The sequence below is a fragment of the Marmota monax genome, unplaced genomic scaffold (assembly GCF_021218885.2).
Source record: "Marmota monax isolate L192 unplaced genomic scaffold, Marmota_monax_Labrador192_F-V1.1 WCK01_AAM20220418_F8-fsc00238, whole genome shotgun sequence".
Lineage (NCBI taxonomy): Eukaryota > Metazoa > Chordata > Mammalia > Rodentia > Sciuridae > Marmota > Marmota monax.
The window spans coordinates 2,215,481-2,235,104 of NW_026693175.1; the positions used below are offsets into that span (position 1 = coordinate 2,215,481).

At 44.7% G+C, this 19,624-nt stretch overlaps 2 pseudogenes; one reads left to right on the top strand and one right to left on the bottom strand.

Moving 5' to 3' along the window:
• The first annotated feature begins 122 nt into the window (after positions 1-122).
• On the top strand, positions 123-1,589 carry LOC124100432 (zinc finger protein 678-like; annotated as a pseudogene).
• A 6,967-nt stretch (positions 1,590-8,556) lies between these two features.
• On the bottom strand, positions 8,557-11,024 carry LOC124100390 (coiled-coil domain-containing protein 43-like; annotated as a pseudogene).
• Between the last annotated feature and the right edge of the window lie 8,600 nt (positions 11,025-19,624).

Genomic DNA, 19,624 nt, shown 5'->3' on the forward strand with positions numbered 1-19,624 from the left:
GTGCACTTAATTGGAGAAAACAATTACAAATGTAGCAAAACACAGAAGAACTCCAGCTCTGGTTGCAATATGAGAGAACATCAGTGTGCTCATTGTACATAGAACCTTTACAGAGATGACAAATGTGGGAATGTCTTTCTTCGGTGCTCAAAGCTGATGACCCATCCAAGTACTCAGGGCCAAAAGACGCCTTGCACATGTGAGGAATGTGAGAGAGCTTCTAACTCAGCTGCTAGCCTTCCTCAATACAGTGGAGCTCATCCTGGAAGGGAGTCCCCCAAATTTAAGGAATGTGTCCAAGCATGGAGTTGCTCACCCCTTTCTAAACACCACAAGTACCATAGCAGTGATCAACACTACAAATTCAAAGATTGTGGCAAAACTTTTAATTGAGGACCTCCCCCTGTTAAGCACCACAGAACTCATAGTGGAGAGAAACCCTACAAATGTGAAGAATGTGGCAAATCCTTTAAACATCACTCCTTCCTTTCTAAATACCTAAGATGGCATAGCAGTGAGAAAACCTACAAATGTAAGGAATATGAAAATCTTTTTAAGAATTTTTCAACCCTAACTCAAAATCAAAGGATTCATACAGGAGAGAAATTCTACAAATGTGAAAAATGTTGCAAAGGTTTTACTCAAAGAACAGGCCTTACTAAACACCAGAAAATTCATACTGGAGAGAAGCCCTACAAATGTAAGGAATGTAGCAAAGGTTTTAGGTATAATTCATCTTTTACCAAACACCAGATAATTCATACTGGAGAAAAACCCTACAAATGTGAAGAATATGGGAAAGGCTTTATTCAAAGAGAACACCTCACTCAACACCAGAGAATTCACACTGGAGAGAAGCCCTACAAATATGAAGAATGTGGTAAAGGTTTTACTCAAAGAACAGGACTTCTCAACACCAGGGAATTCATGCTGTAGAGAAGCCCTACAAATGTAATGAATGTGGGAAAGCTTTTAGGTATAATTCATGCCTTATAAAACACCAGATAATTCATACTGGAGAAAAGCCCTACAAATGTGCAGAATGTGGGAAAGGGTTTAATCAAAGAGCACACCTTGCTGGACACAAGAGAAATCATAATGGGGAGAGGTAAATACAAGTGTAAAAACTGTTGCAGACTTGTCAGCAATCACTCAAACATTGTTAATCACTGGAGAATTCACAGTGGAGAGAAACCCCAAACAAGAAGGTAAATACTGTGGCCAAATCTTTACTCAAATTTCAAATTTTCTTTATCTTTAGAAACCTAGTACCTATAGAAAATGTGGAAAGACATTTGCCTGACATATATGCCTTAAATAACAGCAAAATATCTATCATGAAGAAAACACCATGAGAAATATAAAAAATATAGCAAAGCCTTTGTCTTTACCTCCTATCTAGATAGATGTGTGTGTGAGAGGAAAATGAGGAATTGCCTTTAACTTTTGCTTAAAATTTGTTATACATCCTTAGCTAATGTAGGAAAATAAAGAAATTCTCACAAATATCATAGAATAGTGCAGAAAACTTGTCTCTGTAAGGATACAAATTCATTATAAACCAAAGATTTTTCAATATTTTAACTTTTCAAAACTGGAGGAAATAATTCTTAGATTCTTTTATCGGAAGACTTGTTCCTGAGAGCTGTTATTTTTGAGACTTTCCAGTGAATTTTGAAATACTTTATTCCCATTATGTATGAATTTGTTTATTAAATAAAAGTAAAATTTGTTAATGTGTTAACATTGTTATTTATTGAATCATGGTCATATGTGACAGGTAACACATTGTTCTTCTTTACTAAATGTTCTACATAAAAGACAGTAAAAATGTACTAAAATATCTCCATTAATCCTTTTAGAATTGTCAACTCACATGGAGAATAGTAGTCCCATCAATCCAATCTTTATTTATTCTGTTTGTAATCATGGAGATTTTAAGACAGTTATAGGTAAGATATAAGAACATGAAATCAAGCCCAGATTTCTCTATCTTGAATTAGTACTTTCAAATTTTACCCTATAGGTGCTGGGCCCAGTGGTGGACACCTTTAATTCCAGGAACTCAGGAGGCTGAGGCAAGAGGATCCCAAGATTGAAGCCACCCTCACTAACTTAGTGAAATCCCAAGCAACTTAGTGTGACCTTATCTCAAAAAAAAAAAAAAAAAAGAACTAGGGATGTGACTCAGTGTTTAAGAACCCCTGGATTCAATCCCTGGTGCAAAATAGAATGACAGTACTCTTAAGGACCCTGCAATTTTGGAGAGCAACACAACTTACCAGGGATTTTTGAATACCCCAGAAACTAGGAGTCATCAGTGCATATTTTGTGAAAAGGGGGGCCATTGGAGACAGAGATTCCCAATGCTTGCCTGGGAAGCCTTGTGGTCAGCTGGACACTGGCCCATGTGTGGTAGAAAACAAAAAAGGCCGAAGATCCAAGCAGTTCCTCATGAAGTGCCCAAGAGTAGCCCTGAGGAGACTTGGTTCACATCAACAAGTTTAGTAAAACATTTGCCCAATATAAAAGACCTCTTCAGTCTTGGACACCCAGCAGGGAAGTGTGACTAGAAACAAGTGCCCAATAATGAGGGGAAAGACAGAGCCGCACTCAGGGAGCATTTAATGCTCCCACATGATTTATGTAATTATATATCTTTTGACTTTTGTCTTTGACCTTGGCTACCTTTTATTCTATGATCTATCATGGTAATTATACATTGGGGATTGAAGGCTAGAGTGAGTATATGGCACAGGCTTCCGAGATTTCTCTGCCACTGAGTCCTTGTGAGATACTCCAGATTACACCTGTCCCTTTTTAGGTCTTAACAGGAACAGGAACACCTGTCACCACACAGAGAGAAAAACAAACATCTTATTCAGAGGAGACACTGGAATTCCTGCAAGTCATGTTCAGAAGCTAAATAAAAAAGAAAACACAACTATATATATATATATATATATATATATATATATATATATATATATATATATATATATATATATATTTGTGTGTGTGTGTGTGTGTGTGTGTGTGTGTTAGCCCTTTGGGTCAAAGGAAGACCCACAATCATTGATTTGATTGAAATTGATTGGGATATGTAACTATTGGAAGTTCATGATCAATTTTAGGCCTAAGAGATGTGGAAGCAGTGTGTGTCTGGAGATTCAGGGATTTCAGAGTCAGCTACAGTCATCAGCTGCTCTTCATCCCAAGGCTGATTGATTGCTCTACCATTTCTGCTTGTCTCCACCCCAGGTCGGCTCACACAGGAGACTGCTTGGTTCTGATGACTCACTTAAAAGTTTTCTAAGGCAAGTTAAATTGTAATTTGGGAGTGACTGGGGAGTTATTGCAATTATTAAGAATATTTGCAGTTTTAGGAAGACACAAGGCCTTTATTTTATGTATTTTTTTTTTTTTTGTGGTACTGAGGACCAAACCCAGTGCCTCACACATGCTAGGCAAGCGCTGTACCACTGAGTTACATCTGAAGCCCAAGTTATATTCCATTTTTGGAATAATTTTCAATTTATGTGTAAGAATTGTTATTATTGAGTCCAGAGGGAAGTTTCAATACATGTACGTATTATATGATCCAATTAATAATTCACATAGCTTTCACTCACATATTTTGCATCATTATGGGAAAAACACTGAGAATGTTTCTTCTCATTTTTGAATGCACCACACATTAATACCTATAGTCTCCCTGCTGTGTAATTGGACCCTAGAGCCCTAGGATTTATTTTTTTTCATAAAACTGTGTTTATGGACCCATCATTCACTTTCAACAGATAACCAGAAGTGGGATACCTGAATCACAATCTTATAAATTTTTAAGAAAAGGGCTGGGGATGTGGCTCAAGCGGTAGCGCGCTCGCCTGGCATGCGTGCGGCCCGGGTTTGATCCTCAGCACCACATACAAACAAAGATGTTGTGTCCGCCGAAAACTAAGAAATAAATATTAAAAAAATATATATATAAAAAAAGAAAAGATCAGTCACTCCTGATGGCTTCCTCTTTTTGCATTGGCATGTGTTCCTATCTTAGGCACCATGATTCCAAATGCCACCATATGTGTTCATCAACAAGTCATGACAGCAGGCTTTGAAATGGGAAGTTTATATTTCATTTTTAAATGTGTTGGGTGTGTATAGTGTGTCTCATTTATTTGCCTCACTACAATTGTGAGATACAGCATGAGTCCTTCACTTTCTAAACACACACACACACACACACACACACATGCACATACAACACACAGTATATTTACAACTCCCCCTAATTTTCCTTGTTTTCATGAAGAATAAACAGTTTCCCATATGAACTAGAACATACCTACTTCAAGATGATGAGTCTCAAGCCCAGTTGTCTATGAGAATCTTACAGTTATTCCCCTTTAATAGAGAAGGGAGACTGCTAAGCAGATGGGACAGGTCAAGTGCAATTAGCATGATTACCCTATTTCTGTTTTACCTAGGGTGACACAGAATATTGGTGGTATTTTTTTAAGACCTATGTGTAAAAAAGTGTTGCAGTAAAAAGCACTTCATTTTTATTTATTTATATGTATTTATTTTATTACTGGAGATTAAACCCATAGCTGATATACCACTGAGCAACATCTCTGCTCTTCAGTTATTTATTTTGAGAATAAATAACTTGCTAAGTTGCTGAGGCTGGCTTTAGAAAAGCACTTCTCCTGCCTCAACCTCCTCAGTCACTGGGATTACAGGCATGTGCCACTGTGCCTTGGGGGAAAAAAAAACCAACAGATCTGAAATGTTCAGGGAAAGAAGTTTTCTTATTCACTTGAATTATCACAAACCCCATGAGTTTTAGAGTATTTTTAACAACTTCCTCATGTTTGCCTGTTCTCAAAATGGAATAAATAATAGTCAAAGTAAAACCATCAACTGAATATTAAAATATTTTGGGGGAGGTACTGGGGACTGAACAAAGAGATGCTTGGCCCCTGAGCCACATCTCCAGACCTTTTAATATTTTATTTAGAGACAGTCTCATTGAGTTGCTGAGGCTGGCTTTGAACATGGAATCCTCCTGCTTCGGCCTGAGCCACTGGGACTACAGGTGTGCACCACTGCACCTGATTTAAATGACCTTAAAGGGAGTCTCACAGCACCCTTCCAGCCCAGTAGGCAGAGCAGAGGACTGTAGGTGTTTGTCCATGGGGATGTGTAGATTACTATCTCAAATGTCACCAAAGGTGTTGCCTTAAGGAAACTTGGAGAGCAGGTAAGCACTGTCGTTTGAGCATCTGCATGACTCCCACAGCATCCCCAGGTGCTTTGCAAAGGAAACTGCTAACAAAGTTTGCTTCACTGACAATCAACTGAGTTGCTGGAGGAAGATCACTTCTCACGAAGTTGAGGACTCATAGGAAGGGAGAGCACCCTGTACTAATGTGTTAGAGTCTGTAAACAAGCCAAGATGGCGCCTGGCATTTTGCCAGAGGGAGTGGTTTGTGAAGTAACGCCAGCGAGCCATTAAGTGTGGAGATTCCTTATTGGTTGACTGCTGTATCTAGTTTATGTTAATTAAGATAAGCTGTGTGGAATGTATATATACCCCTCCTGCCTACAATAAATGGCTCCCACTCCTGCTGTATCAATCTACACAAGTTGCTTGTCACCCCCCAGTTATTTTGCTGCAGCCGGACTGTGGCACTAATGTTTCCCTTTTAAACTTTTTTTTTTTTTTTATAGATTTGATGCCCTTTAGAATCTTCTGTAATATTGGTACTTGCTGTGAATAAGCATGTTATTAACGACTATTTGAAGCACTCACAAAGTAGATAACATACCCTCAAGTGCTGCCATTTAGGTTGTGCTAGCAGAGTGGCACTGTTCATTGTCTGCTCCCCAGGCACAAGCCCCTCACTCCTGGGCTCCTGTTCCTCACACAGGCTCTGACTTTACTCATTTTTGCATTTGAAACCATCAGCATTAAGATCCTCAGTCTGCTCCTCTCATCACACTCCTTACAAAGAAGGAAGAGGGCAACTGGCCAGAGTTCTCTGCAGTGGAACTGATGAGGGGCATGCAAGCACTCCAGGATTTGTTATTACCACTTCAGACACTCCCAGAAAGTGTGTGGGCCCTGAAAATTCAGAAATCATTCTGGCTTCTTGGGCAAACACTCATTCCACTATAGTTGTGGGTGGACTTGCCCACCTAGGTCTTCTGCAGAGGAAAGGAAATTTCAAGCTGCAGGAAAGATTGGCTTGTATTGGGCACCCCTGAGCCTGTGGGTACCTCTTGAGAGGGCAAGGAATTCCCTGGGTGCCATCTGGGTAATGAGGGTTCATGGCTGAGCATGAAGTCAGAGAGGTTCTGTGATGGCCTGGTAGGTGCCCAGGGCTGCAAGGGGGTGCAAAATAAGCCCAATTGATGGTGCAAGTTGGCATCTCAGTGCAGGCAGGGAAAGCACAGCAAGCATGCTGCAAGGGCTGCATTGTGTGTGCGTCTGACACATGTGCAGTGTATACAAAGGCTGTTTAAACTGGATGATTTGGGTGTATTTGGAAGATTCATCTATACACATGCAGAAGAGGGGCCAGCAAGTTCCTTGAGAAAAGAGCTATACTATCTTTAAATTTTAAAAACATTCACAATGTCCAATTATAACTGCCAAGCAAACAACTTAAGTTTTCAGAAATTGCTGAGAGCCATAGCCGAGTCCCAATGACGCATGGTATTTTTGCCAGAAAGGAGTGGTTGAGAGGTGACGCCAGCAGGCCGTTGGGATGATGATGGTTATGTTAGGCTGTGTATGTTAGACCCTTGCTGTCCGCCTCGGCCTGCTGCTTTGGAATTCTCACTACTTTGGAGTTCTTGTGGGGATTCCCGGAGAGTTCCCATTGGTTGGGGAAATGCCGGAGGAGGGATTTCCAGTTGGTGTGTGGTTCCTGGAGGAGCCGCGTGGCGTTTGGGAGAGTTCCCAGGGAGCGTATGTGGAGTGTGCTGGTGGAGTTCAGAAATAAAGTTTGTTCCTGCTTCAGTGGCTCATGATTTGTGCCCAGCCAGACTGCGGCAAGAAATTAATTGCACTTAAATTTCCAAAAGTAAATTTGCAAATCTAAACCACATTTTCAAATTTTTATTTTTAAAACATTCAAAACTACAAGTTAACTTTTCACAAAAAATTGAAACTTCAAAACACATTGTTTTCCTTTTAAAATTGAAATCTATTAGCTTTAAAAGTGAGTAAAAGGTCAACTTTGCTAACATCTGGATCCTTGAAGAAAACACTATTTTGGTTACAAGAAGAAAGAAATAGATCAAACTCAGGGCTGCACACATGCTAGACAAGTGCTCTACCACTGAGCCACATCCTCAGCCCTCTTTATTTTGAGATAGAGTCTCATTAAGTTGCCCAGGCTGCCCTTGACCTTGTGGTCCTCCTGCCTCAGCCTCTGGAGTCACTGGGATTGCAGGAATGTACTACTGCACCAAGCAAGGCCTTTTTTATTTTTAATTGCCGAGGATGCAGCTTGGTGGTAAAGTACCTACTTAGCAAATGCAGGAGCCTGGTTCAATCCCCAGTACACACACACACACACACACATTCATATGACTGTTACTAGCCAAGCTTGGTAGCACATGCCTATCATTCCAGTGACTCAGCCAGCCTATATCTATCTCTCTGTGTGTGTGTGTGTGTGTGTGTGTGTGTTTGGTACACATACATCTATACTGGATATTGAACCCAGGGTCACTTTACCACTGAGTGCCCCATCCCTCTATTTTGAGACAAGGTCTTGCTAAATTGCTCAAACTATATATATTTGCTACAGGGAATTTGACTCAGGATCCCTTAACCACTAAGCCACATCCCCATCCCTGGTTCATGTTTTATTTTGAGACAGGATGTCACTAATTCCTTAGGGTCTCATTAAGTTTCCCAGGCTACCATTATACTTGTGTCCTCTGCTTCAGCTTCCTGAGCAGCTGGGATTACAGGTGTGTGCCAGTGTCCTGGCTAAGGCAATATATTTTATTGATTGATTGATTGATACCAGGGATTAAACCTAGGGGTACTTAACAACAGTGCTACATTCTCAGTCCTTTTTAATGTTTTATTTATTTTGCTTAAGTAAAGTTTATTTTTTTTTAAATGTGTTTATTTTTGCAATGCCATGTTTAGGGCTTTATGAAGAGGTAATATAATTTCCTTTTCCTTAACCATGGTTTTTTATTTTCAATCTTCTGCACAAAGATAAAAGTTTTTGTTAATCTCATAGTTAATGATATAAAACAAAGATCAGCAAACTTTCTCCAATGGTCTAGATAGTAAATATTTCAGGTTTTATGGCCATGATATGGTCTTTATCATGTGTTCTTTATCTTATAACCTCTGAAAATGTAAAAACCATTTTTAGTTTGTATCACATTAAAAAAATATGGCCAAATTTTCCCTGCAGTTGGTAATTTGCAGTAGATATTTTATACTCATGGTATAAAATATCTACTTTGTCTTATCAGAGAAAATGCTCTCTTTAGCCTTCTTCTTCTTCTTCTTCTTCTTCTTCTTCTTCTTCTTCTTCTTCTTCTTCTTCTTCTTCTTCTTCTTCTTTTAGGTACAGATGGACACAACACAATGCCTTTATTTTTATGTGGTGCTGAGGATAGAATCTGGGTCCCACCCGTGCTAGGGGAGCGCTGGACCGCTGAGCCACAATACCAGTTCTTCTTTAGGCTTCTTGAGAATCTACTATTGCTTAAAGTTAAGTAGAGAAAAGCCTTATTTATAATTAAATGTGGCTTGTTAAAAAGGTAGAATTGGGGAGTTCTTGCTCACTTTTGACTCTCTCAGGCAGTTTTTCCATTCATTCATTCAATATCTGCTAAGTACCTCAAGTTTTCTAGTATTTCTTTTCTTTAAAAGGGCAATTTCAGGCTGGGAATGTGGCTCAAGCTGTAGCGTGCTCGCCTGGCATGCGTGTGGCCTAGGATCAAGGGTTCGATCCTCAGCACCATGTACAAAGATGTTGTGTCCGCCGAGAACTAAAAAATAAATATTAAAAAAATTCTCTCTCTAAAAAAAAGGGGGCAATTTCTTCAGTTTCTCTAAATCAGGAATTACCAGTTTTAGGAAAAATTTGGATTAAAATTTCTACTGGCATTCAAGAGAATTCATGATTATAAAAAAAAAATCTAGCTTAACAATACTATGTTGCCCTTAAAATTGACACATCCTTCTTAACATTACAGTCTAAATTAGGAAAATATGTAACTATCTTTACCTAAAAAGATACTTTTTTTTCTCCCATAGGTTGAAACTTTCTTTAAAAAAAAGGTCTCAGATCTTGAACAGACTCCACCTAATTTCTTCCCACTTTCCTACTTTGCTGTCATGTAACATAAAATCTGGATCCAGGTAGGGTTCACATTAGTTTTTTGTTTGTTTGTTTGTCTGGCAGCACTGGGGAATGAACCCAGTGGTGCTCTACCACTCAGGTAAGTCTCCAGGACCCCCCACTTTTTTTTTTTTTGAGACTGGTCTCACTAAGTTGCCCAAGCTGGCCTCAAACTTGTGATCCTCCTGCCTCAGCCTCCCCAGGATCTGGGATTACAGGTGTGCACTGTTAGAGTCTGTAAACAAGTCTGGATGGTGCCTGGCATTTTGCCAGAGGGAGTGGTTTGTGAAGTAACGCCAGCAAGCCATTAAGTATGGAGATTCCTTATTGGTTGACTGCTGTATCGAGTTTATGTTAATTATATAAGCTGTGTGGAATGTATAAATACCCCTCCTGTCCTACAATAAATGGCTCCCACTCCTGCTGTATCAAGGTACACAAGTTGCTCGTCACCCCCCCGGTTATTTTGCTGCAGCCGGACTGTGGCAGTGTACTGCCCCACTTGGCTCCATATTAGCTTTTTGTATCATCCATAAAACTATAGATTTACAAGTAAATATTGTCCCTGAAGCAATTTGTACTTGCACCCTTTGTTTCAGAAATGATCATGTTTCTTCTCCCAGATGAAAATTCTGTTAGTTTTCTTAATCTTGCTATTTATCCAAGGTGAGGGAAGACATTTTATTTAAAAAAAGGGAGCCAAAAGGAGCACAGGCTTCAATATTAAAATATAAAGATTGCCCCAGCTGCAGCTCTTTGGCACAGACATCAACTATAATAACTTGATCACCGGCATCACCAAAATATGGCACATGTTGTAATTAGAAGTGGTTGTGATTTTCCTTTTAATCATGTAAACAAAAGGGGAAGTGCTTTGGAAAATCACTGTGCAGTGTTCTCTCATTTCTCTTAAGTACACATACATACAACCAGTTTTCCCTTTCATCAGGTTCTTGAAACAGGGGAAGAACCAAACAGGCCAGGGTCACCACTTTTGCTCTCCTCTCGATGTCCTTTTCTTCGCACTCCTGCTTGGCTAGTTTTTATCTCTCCCTCTGCAGCTTACCCTATTCCTTCATCCTTTGGGACTCATCCTGAAGGACTTTCCTCTCTGATGTCTGGGCATTGAGGACATCTTCCACATTGGTGTTTCGAAACAGACTTATCGGAACCAACGTTCATCTTGTACCTACTAGGAACCCTCCTTCTCATGGGCCTCATCCTCTCCATCTGTTCCATTAGATACCGGGCCAGTGGCTGTTCTGCTTTTCCTCTTCTAACACCACCCTAGGTTTCCCCACAATCTGTGCCTGCTTCTCCATGAGGGTACCAATGGCCTGTATCTCATCTTCTTTTTTCACTTCAGGTGACAGCATTCTGAGTTTCAGATGATGGTTCACAATCTCCTTGAGGATATCAAGGAGGGAATCTTCTTCGAGAAAAGCGGATAGGATACCCTGCAGAGTGTCCAACTTCTCTATTCTTCCTCCTTCTGAAGGTCACCAAGGATGTAGGAATTGTAAATGGCTTGGACCACTCCCAGTGCCTCCAACCAGCTGTCCAGTCAGGATCCAAAACCCCCACCCCGCCATCACTTTCCCTAGAGGCTGCCAAGGCCACTTCACAGGGTGCCACCATCTAGGGGTTCCTTTTTATGTTTTCTTTTTATTTTTTATTATGTTTTATTTTGAGACAGGGCCTAACTCAGTTGATTAGGGCCTCGCTAAGTTGCTAAAGCTGGCTTTGAACTCCTGATCTTCTTGCCTCAGTATCCTGAGCCAATGGGATTACAGGCTTGGCTACCACATCCAGCTGTTGAGTGAATTTAAATGCAATAAAATACAATTGCTTAGGTCTTGGATGATGTAATAGAAGTTAGTGGTAAAACAAATTTGATTATAGTTATAAATGTGTAAAGTCAAACTATAAAACTTTTAGAAGAAAACATAGGCAAAAAATCTTTTCATGACCTGGCATTAGGCAAGATATACCATACACCAAAAGAATGATCTAAAAAAATTGAACTTCATCAAAATGAAAAACCTCTTTTCTGCAAAAGACACAATTAAGAAAATGAACAGACAAGCTACAGATGGGGACAAATATTTGCACATCACACATGTCATAAGGACTCATAGCCAGGATATATAAAAAACTCAAGCCAAGCATAGCAGGGATGCCTGTAGTCCCAGTGACATGGGAGGCTGAGGCAGGAGGGTCAGAAGTTCACAGCCAGGCTCTGCAACTTAGTTAGATCTTATCCCAAAATAAAAAATAAAAAGTGCTGGGGGTGTGGCTCAGGAGTAAAGCATCTCTGGGTTCAACAAAAAAATCAATTCAGTCATAAGACAGGAATCAATAATGACCCACTTAATATATGAGCAAAGTAGACATTTCACTAAAGAATATGTAAAATTACTATTAAGCATATATATTATGAGCTAGGCTACATGGGCAATGACAAACAGACTCCATTTTGCCCTGAGACTCCATGTCATGTAAGAAATGCTTCTCCCATGGGAACACCCCACACTGTACCCATCAATAGTTGCTTAGCATAACATGTTTGGCAACACAAAATGGCAATTCTTATACAATGTAAAATTATTCTCTCTTTGGTTCCCATTTTTCTTGGGCCATGTACCTTGTCAGAGAACAATTGTCTAGATGTTAGAAACCATTCTTTAACTTGTGCTTGACTAGGGTCATTTTGACCCACTTCCCCTTCTGCTTATTATTTTAGATCTCATGACATTTGTTTATGGTCTTAAATTATAGCAATAGCCACGTATGATTAATATGATGGGGGCAGAGGGTGTAGACTAGCAGCCTGCCCCTTGGCCTGCCCGCTGGTAGGTCTGGACTGTCGGCTGGTAAATAAAGATGGTTCTGTCTCCTGCTTTAAGAATGGCTCAGGGATTTATTACAATCTTGCCATAAAACATATGGGTGATCCACATCACTGGTCAACTTGGAAAAGCAAACTGAAAACACCTTGAGATACTACCACACAGAGACTCAAATTCCTAATAATTAAAATAATTCTAGATTTTAAGCCAGTTACCCAAATCTCTACTCTGAAAGCGCATTGGGGAACTGGGGAATGGCTACTGAGTAGGCACCAGACTCAGGAGACCTGCTATGGACAGAACTTGGTCTCATACTCTCCACCCCTAGATGCTCTAGAGAAGCAGGGACCATGACACATTTTGGTCTCAGGTTATCAGTGTCAAGTAGGAGTCGGTGTCCACCCAGGCTCAATGTATTTGGGCATTTTCATTTTCTCAGAGCCCAGTTACCCACGGGAGTGAGCAGAACTTCCTGGGGAGAGATGGGAGGGACACAGGTGGGTGTTAGTGTGGGGTCACCTCAGTGCCTACAAAGCTGCTGCTCCTGGGGGCGAGATAAGGAGGACCTCAAAGCACAGGACCAGGAGGCAAGGAGAGGGGAGCTGGCCACTTGCTTGTCTCCAGACCTGGGCGGGGATCAAGCAGCGCCCTAGGTTGTGCAGTAAAGGGCCTCCTCTAACACCTGGAGAGTTGCCCCTGTGCAGCGGGCACACGCCCTGTTCTGAGTGTCCCCGCTTGCAGGTGCGCTGGGGACCCTTCACTTTGTTCCGCCTTACAGCAGTGGAGGAATGCATGAGTAATAAAGTGTCCAGAGCCTCTGCTTCTAGTCCTCCAAGCTAACAAGACCCTGGGTCTTCTGCAGCCCTGGGGTCACAGTCAGGATTCCTTCTGCAGTTGCAGTCTCTTCAATCAGGTTCTGGGTTTGAAACTAACTCTTAGGAACTGGGCAAGAACTGAGCTAAGGTGTTGGTGGCACACTAGCCCAGCCTGTGCGAACCCTGGGTTCCATCCCCAGTATCTCCCCAACCAGCTGGGGCAAAGCGGGCAGGGGGCGTGGCCTTGCGTGGGCGTGGCCAAAGCCGCCCAGGGCCCTTTGGCTGGTTCAGATCCTGCAGGCCCTTGCTGGCCACCAGCTGGTGCGCCCCTCGCAGGCCAGGTCCTGCCAGCCATCTCCACCACTCTTTCCTCCTGGCCTGCGAGCTGCTCCTCAGCCTGGCTCACTGGGGTCATCCCACCCCTGGCTCTGCAGTTAGGCAGTTAGGTGCTGTCACAGCCTTGGCCACTTAGGACCCTGGCTCACTCCTGGCTGAGTCCCTTTTCAGAGGAGATGAGAGGTCTGGGAGGGAGCAGGAGTGGTGCGCACTTCCCTCAGATCTCACAGCCAGAGAATGAGAGAAGTGGCGTCAGAACCGGACCCCTGGTCCCAGAGAGGCTTTTACCCAGTTCCCATGGCCTCCTGCGAAATCCTTAGATGGGAGTGGCTGGGACTCCACTACCCCCACGTGGCCACTCTCCAAACTTCATCCTTGTTTGCTCCCAAACTGTTCCACTCATTGGGGTGGAAACACCCCCCCACCCCCGCCCACCTCACACAGCAATCGGAGAGCTGGGACAGGATGCCTGTCCTCCTGGGCCTCACCTGAATTCACTTAAAAATAAGATGATTACAGGTGAATTGAAATGATGAGGTAAAATAATCCATCTAAATTCCTTTTTACCCACCTCTGGTACTGGGGATTGATCCTCAGGGTGCTTAACCACTGAACCACATCCCCAGCCCTGTTTTATGTTTTATTTTCAGACAGGGTCTCTGCAAGTTGCTTAGGGCATTGCTAAGTTTCTGAGGCTGGCCTCAAACTTGAAATCCTTCTGCTTCAGCCTCCAGAGTCACTGGGATGACTGGCCCGTGCCACCGCACCCAGCCCATCTACCTTTCCTGATTGAACTAAGGGCCTATAAATGTTAGCTCTGGTACTGTCCATTCCAGACCCTTTCTGTCTGAAGCAGGTGGCATTGTTGTCCCCTTACCTTTGCCATAGTGAGTGAGTCAAAGGCAGCTGCAGATGCCAGGAAGGCTGCCCAGCACAGGCCACAGCCCTTCCAAGCTTCTTGAGCCATGTTCTGCACCCCCTTAGCCCAGATGGCATGAGGGAGGAAGGGCAGGCATTGCTGAGACCAGAAGGTTTGGCCCTGCGTGTTCCCTACTCAGGCTCAAGACCACTCAGAAGGGACGTCCCTCACCTGACTAGGCTCTGCTGCCACTAAAGCTGGGAGGGCAGAGGGAGTTCCTCAGGGTGGGGGCATGGGAGTGTGTTCCCCTGATACCCCCTGCCTGGACAGGGGCTGGCACTACTTGATGTGAGGCTGCCAGGAGCCGTCACAGACATGTCTGCTTATTGACAGCCAGCTGGCACTCACAGGGCAAGAGCAAGGCACCCAGATGAGCTGGGCCAACCTCAGGCGGAGGACTGGGCCTGCTCTGGGATTTATTCCCAGGTCTGGTGCTTCCCAGGCCTGGTCCTGTGTCACCAGAGCAGCCTGTTAACAGCATGGAGCTGCTTCATGGTGCTGATCCCCAGCCTCACAGAACAAGGAAGGGAACAAGACCCCGCCCTGTACAATCCTCCCTGAACATCCCTCCCTGTACCCACCTTCCTGCACACCCCTCCTTACACATCTATCCCTGCACATCCCTCCCTGTACAATCCTCTCTGCACATCCCTCCCTGTACCCACTTCCCTGCACAACTCCTCCCTGCACACCCCTCCCTGCACACCCTCCTCGCACACCCCTCCCTGCACACCCCTCCTTCACACTTCTCCTTGCACCCCCCTCCCTGCACACCCCTCCTTGCACACCCCTCCTGCACACCCCTCCTTCACACTTCTCCTTGCACACCCCTCCCTGCACCTCCCCTCTCTGCACACCCCTCCCTGCAGAACCACCCCCTGCACACTCTCCCTATACACCTCCCTCCCTGAACCTCCCTCCCTGTACCCCTCCCTGCACAACCCCTCATTGCACAACCACCCCCTGCACACCCTCCCTGCATACCCCTCCCTGCACACCCTTTCTTGCACACCTCTCCCTGCACACCTCTCCCTACACACCCTCCCTGCACACCCCTTCTTGCACACCCTGTCACCACTGAAGCATGTCTTCCACCACAAATGTAAGTAGAGGCTTCTCAGAGTCTGCTGCTCTGGTTCCCAGGAATGAGTCAGCTTGTCATCTTGACAGAAGAGGTTCTACAAGGTCAGCTGGGTGAGGTGCCACATTACAGTGTCCCTTATGAAGGAGGGCTTCCTACCTCAAGTACCCCAGTGACCATCTTGGAGACAGCATTCCAATACAGCCTAAGACCACCAGCTTGATTTCCAATCCTGTGAAGAAATTTGTGCAAGTTCTTCTCCACTGCATCTGAGATCTTTGGTGGCTTCTTTGAGAGTCCGACCCAGAAGTTCCCTGGAGACCACTGTCCTTAGGCCTGCAGGACGCTTCTGAGAGCTTTGACTGCTCGGAATCTGTTGTAGTGAAGGTGAGGCAGACCTTTGGGAGGGGTCAGAGCGAGCACTAGAACAAACCGGGAATAGTCTTCACTTTAAGTTCCTGTCCTACAGCTTGGGTCAGACCACTGGCCACAGGACCTGGCTCCAGCAGTGGTGGGACCTGGGGACATGGATTTCTCTCTGCATCTCCTGTTAAGTGTGCCCATGGCAGCTGTGTGGTGGCCTTGGGGGCTGTGGGGAGCACCTGGCACCAGCCAGTGGCCAGTGGTGCTCCACAAGGTGGGCTGTGAGGGGTTGTCTCGCCACATGGATTCAGACAGGTTGTCACATACACAGGACACAAAAGTAGTGAGCAGTAAGCATGGTGTCCTCGTCCACATGGTGACACAAGCTGGGGTCCAGACAACAGATGGCACAGGAGCAGGTGGCTCTGCAGGCAGGGGCTGACCCCCTACTGTGGCCAAGCAACAGCTTGGACCTCGCTGGAGCTGTAGACTATGGTGCAGAGGCAGGCGAGGCTCAGAGGGCTGCTGTCCACAAAAGCAGAGGGGACAGAGGAGTACTGGCCTGGGGGCAGCATAAGCCTGGGGTAGCTGGGAGGCCTCCTGGCACGAGGCTGCTCAGCATCCCTGCTGCAGAGGACACTCGGGTTCCTTCAGGCCTGGAGGCCTCCTGGCATGAGGCTACTCAGAGTCCCTGCTGCAGAGGACACTGGGTTCCTCAGGACTGGGAGGCAGGCTGGCCAAGCTCTGCTTATGCTGCCATGGTGTAAATAGGCAGGTTGCTGGGCATCAAGGCTGAGCAGTTCCCTAAAGTTTGTCTGTATCTGTGAAATGGAGTCACCAAGAACACTGATCACAAGGTTTCTTTTTCTTTTTCTTTTTTTTTTTAAACAGGGGTTGAACCCAGGGACCTTAACCACTGAGCAACCTCCCCAGCCCATTTGTATTTTTATTTTGAGACAGGGTCTCATTAAGTTGCTTATGGCCTTGCTAAGTTGCTGAGATTGGTTTTGAACTTACAATTGTCCTGCCTCAGCCTCCCAAGTTGCTGGGATAACAGGCATGTGGCTCCACACCCTGCTTTGTTTTTCATATAAACTTCAGGTAAACGTCACCATTCCTACCGTGTTGAAGTGTTCGACTTGGGGTGCTCAGTATTCTCAGGGAGCTGCAGGACCACTGCTCTTACTCTGGGGCACTTCCTCACCCAAGAGCAGCAAACCCTGCACCCTGGGCAGTCTGTTCTCCCTGCCCTCAGCTGCTGGACACGTTAATCCTCTCTCTCTCTCTCTCTCTCTCTCTGCCTCTGCCTATTCTGGGCAGGTCACTTGAATGGAGTTAAGCAGTCTGTGGACTATTGGGACTGGCTTCTTGCACTCAGCAGGTTTTAATGCCTTTGTGTCTTAGTGCTGGGGTGAAACCAGGGCCCTCAGGTGCTAGGCAAGTGCTCTGTCCCTGAGCTAAACCCCAGCCTTCCCTTAGGATGCTTTCCAGGTGATCCAATTTGCTCTGTGTATCAGGGCTTCATTCCTTTTCAAGATCTAATGCTGTTCCATTTCTTGAATACATCACATTTTTGATCTTTTTGTCCACTGATGGACATATGGGCTGTTCCATCTCTTGGCCATTGTTAATAACGATGCTCTGGACACTGATGCTGAGTTTTGTGTGAAGGTACATTTCCACTCTCTTGGAGGTACCTAGACAGGAATTGCTGGGTCATGTGGTTGTCCTGGTTAATATTTTAAGGCACGGCCACACTGTTTCCACAGAGACTAAGTATACATTTTATCTCAGAATGTGGTTTTAAGTAATAAAAACCATTTTCAACAAAGCCTGGCCCACAAGACTTATGCTTGCATTCCATGGTTATTTATGGAGAACATACTGTGTGTATTTTTTAAACATGGTAGTGGAATGCATCACAATTTTTCATATCTCTGTATATAAAGTATGTTCACACCAATTCATGTCTTCATACATGTACTTTGGATAATAATGTCTATCACATTCCACCAACATTGCTACCCCCCCTGCCTCCTCCCTTCCCCTCCCACCCCTCTGCCCTATCTAGAGAAAAACTTTTGAAGGTTAGAGTGAGGTCCTCGATCAGTGAGATCCTAATGGCTTGATAGTGGGAACAGGAGGGTAAGAAATGAGGTTTTTTTGATCCATTGTAATGGCCTTGTGGGACGGGGTTAGCTAGAAGCCCAAATAAGTGGTTGTGGGAAGAGAGAGCTGAACCTTAGAGGGGGAGATGGGATATCCTCATAAGGCCAAGAAGTTTAGTAACTTGGCCGTGTGGGCTTTACTGTGGTACAGTAAAGGAAGGGACTGCAGAGAAGGGAGGTCAAGCACATACTGGAGGAGGAGTGACAGTAACAATGATAGGTGTAGAGGTCTTGGGCCAAAGCTTGTCCAAAAAGGTGGGGGCCATCTCTAAATCCCTGAGGAAGGACTGGCCATGCAAAGTGAGTGGATATCTGGGTATATGGGTCAGTCCAGGTAAAAGCAAAGAATCTTGGTGTAAGGGAATGGAGGAGGAGGCATCCTCAAGCTCTAGGACAGAAACGTATGTGGTGGAGGCGGGGACGGAGGACCAGTGAGTGCATGGATGTCGAAAGATGGGGTGTAAAGGACCACTGCTGCATTGATGACGGAGGTCTTGGACCAGATGGAAGGTGCCTGAGGGCTTTTTGATGGTGAGAATGGGTGTGTTATGAGGGAAGTCTGCAGGACACAATAGTTCTTTGGCTAGGAGGTCAGAAATGATTGTCTGAGTCCCCTAAGGCTGTTTAGAGGTACTGAGTATTGGGATTGGGATGGAAAGAGAGATGGGGTTTTGAGTGTGATGTGGATGGGATCTTGGTGTGTGGCTACAGAGGGGTTGTGTATGTCCCATGCCTGGAGATTGACCAAGCACCAGGGCAAGGATACTGATAAAGGGGTAGTTGTAGGTGATAGAAGAAAGAAGAGTGGGAATGAGGATGAGTCTGGGAGAGAGGCCCACATGGGAAAATGATGAGCCGAATTTACTCAGGAGATCTCTGCCTAGCAAGGGAGTGGGGCATTGGGGAATAATGAGGAAAGAGTGGGAGAAAGGGATCTCATGAATGGAGCATGTAAGAAGAGGGTTCTTAGTGGTTGATATAGTTTGCCTTCCACCCCAACAATGGAGGTTGTGGAGGTAGAGGTGGGTCCCCCAAATTGGACAAGTATTGAGAATGTTGCCCAGGTAACCAAAACGAGAGATGGGCCTACCTGTTACCACAATGGTTACCTTGAGTTCCAGCGTTGTGATGGTGGTCATTGGGTGCTGGGATCCTGGGCACCATCAGTCATTTATAGCTAGTCCCAGAAGGTCTGCCTGCAGTGTGGTGGGCTGGATGACCTCCCGCCTCACTGGGCAAGAGGGCAATGAACAGCCCAATGGCCCGCCTGGTGGCATTTAGGACAGGGACCAGGAGGAGGCGAGGATTAGGGCAGGATCCAACTCAATGACCCAACTGACCACACTTGTAGCCTGCTCCAGGAGATCTTCTGAGGGTTGCAAGGGTAGTGATTGTAGTGGCAGGTTGCTGAAATGCTTTGGCTACCATTTGATATTGAGCCAGAGAGGCCTTTTCATCTCTACCAGTGTACACCTCGAAGGCCACCTCAAGCACGTGAGCCTGTGGGGTGAGGGGACCTTGCTCCAACCTTTTAAGTTTAGCTTCAAAATGTCAGGGAAGCTTTCGGAGAAAAAGTAGGTCATGAGTGAGTTTTGACCATCAGGTGACTCAGGATCTAAACTGTGTATTGGAGTAGGGCCTGAGTCAGGCGGTTTAGAAAGGAAGGGGGTTTTCAGTTCACTCTAGGATGAAGACAAGGAGGTGCTT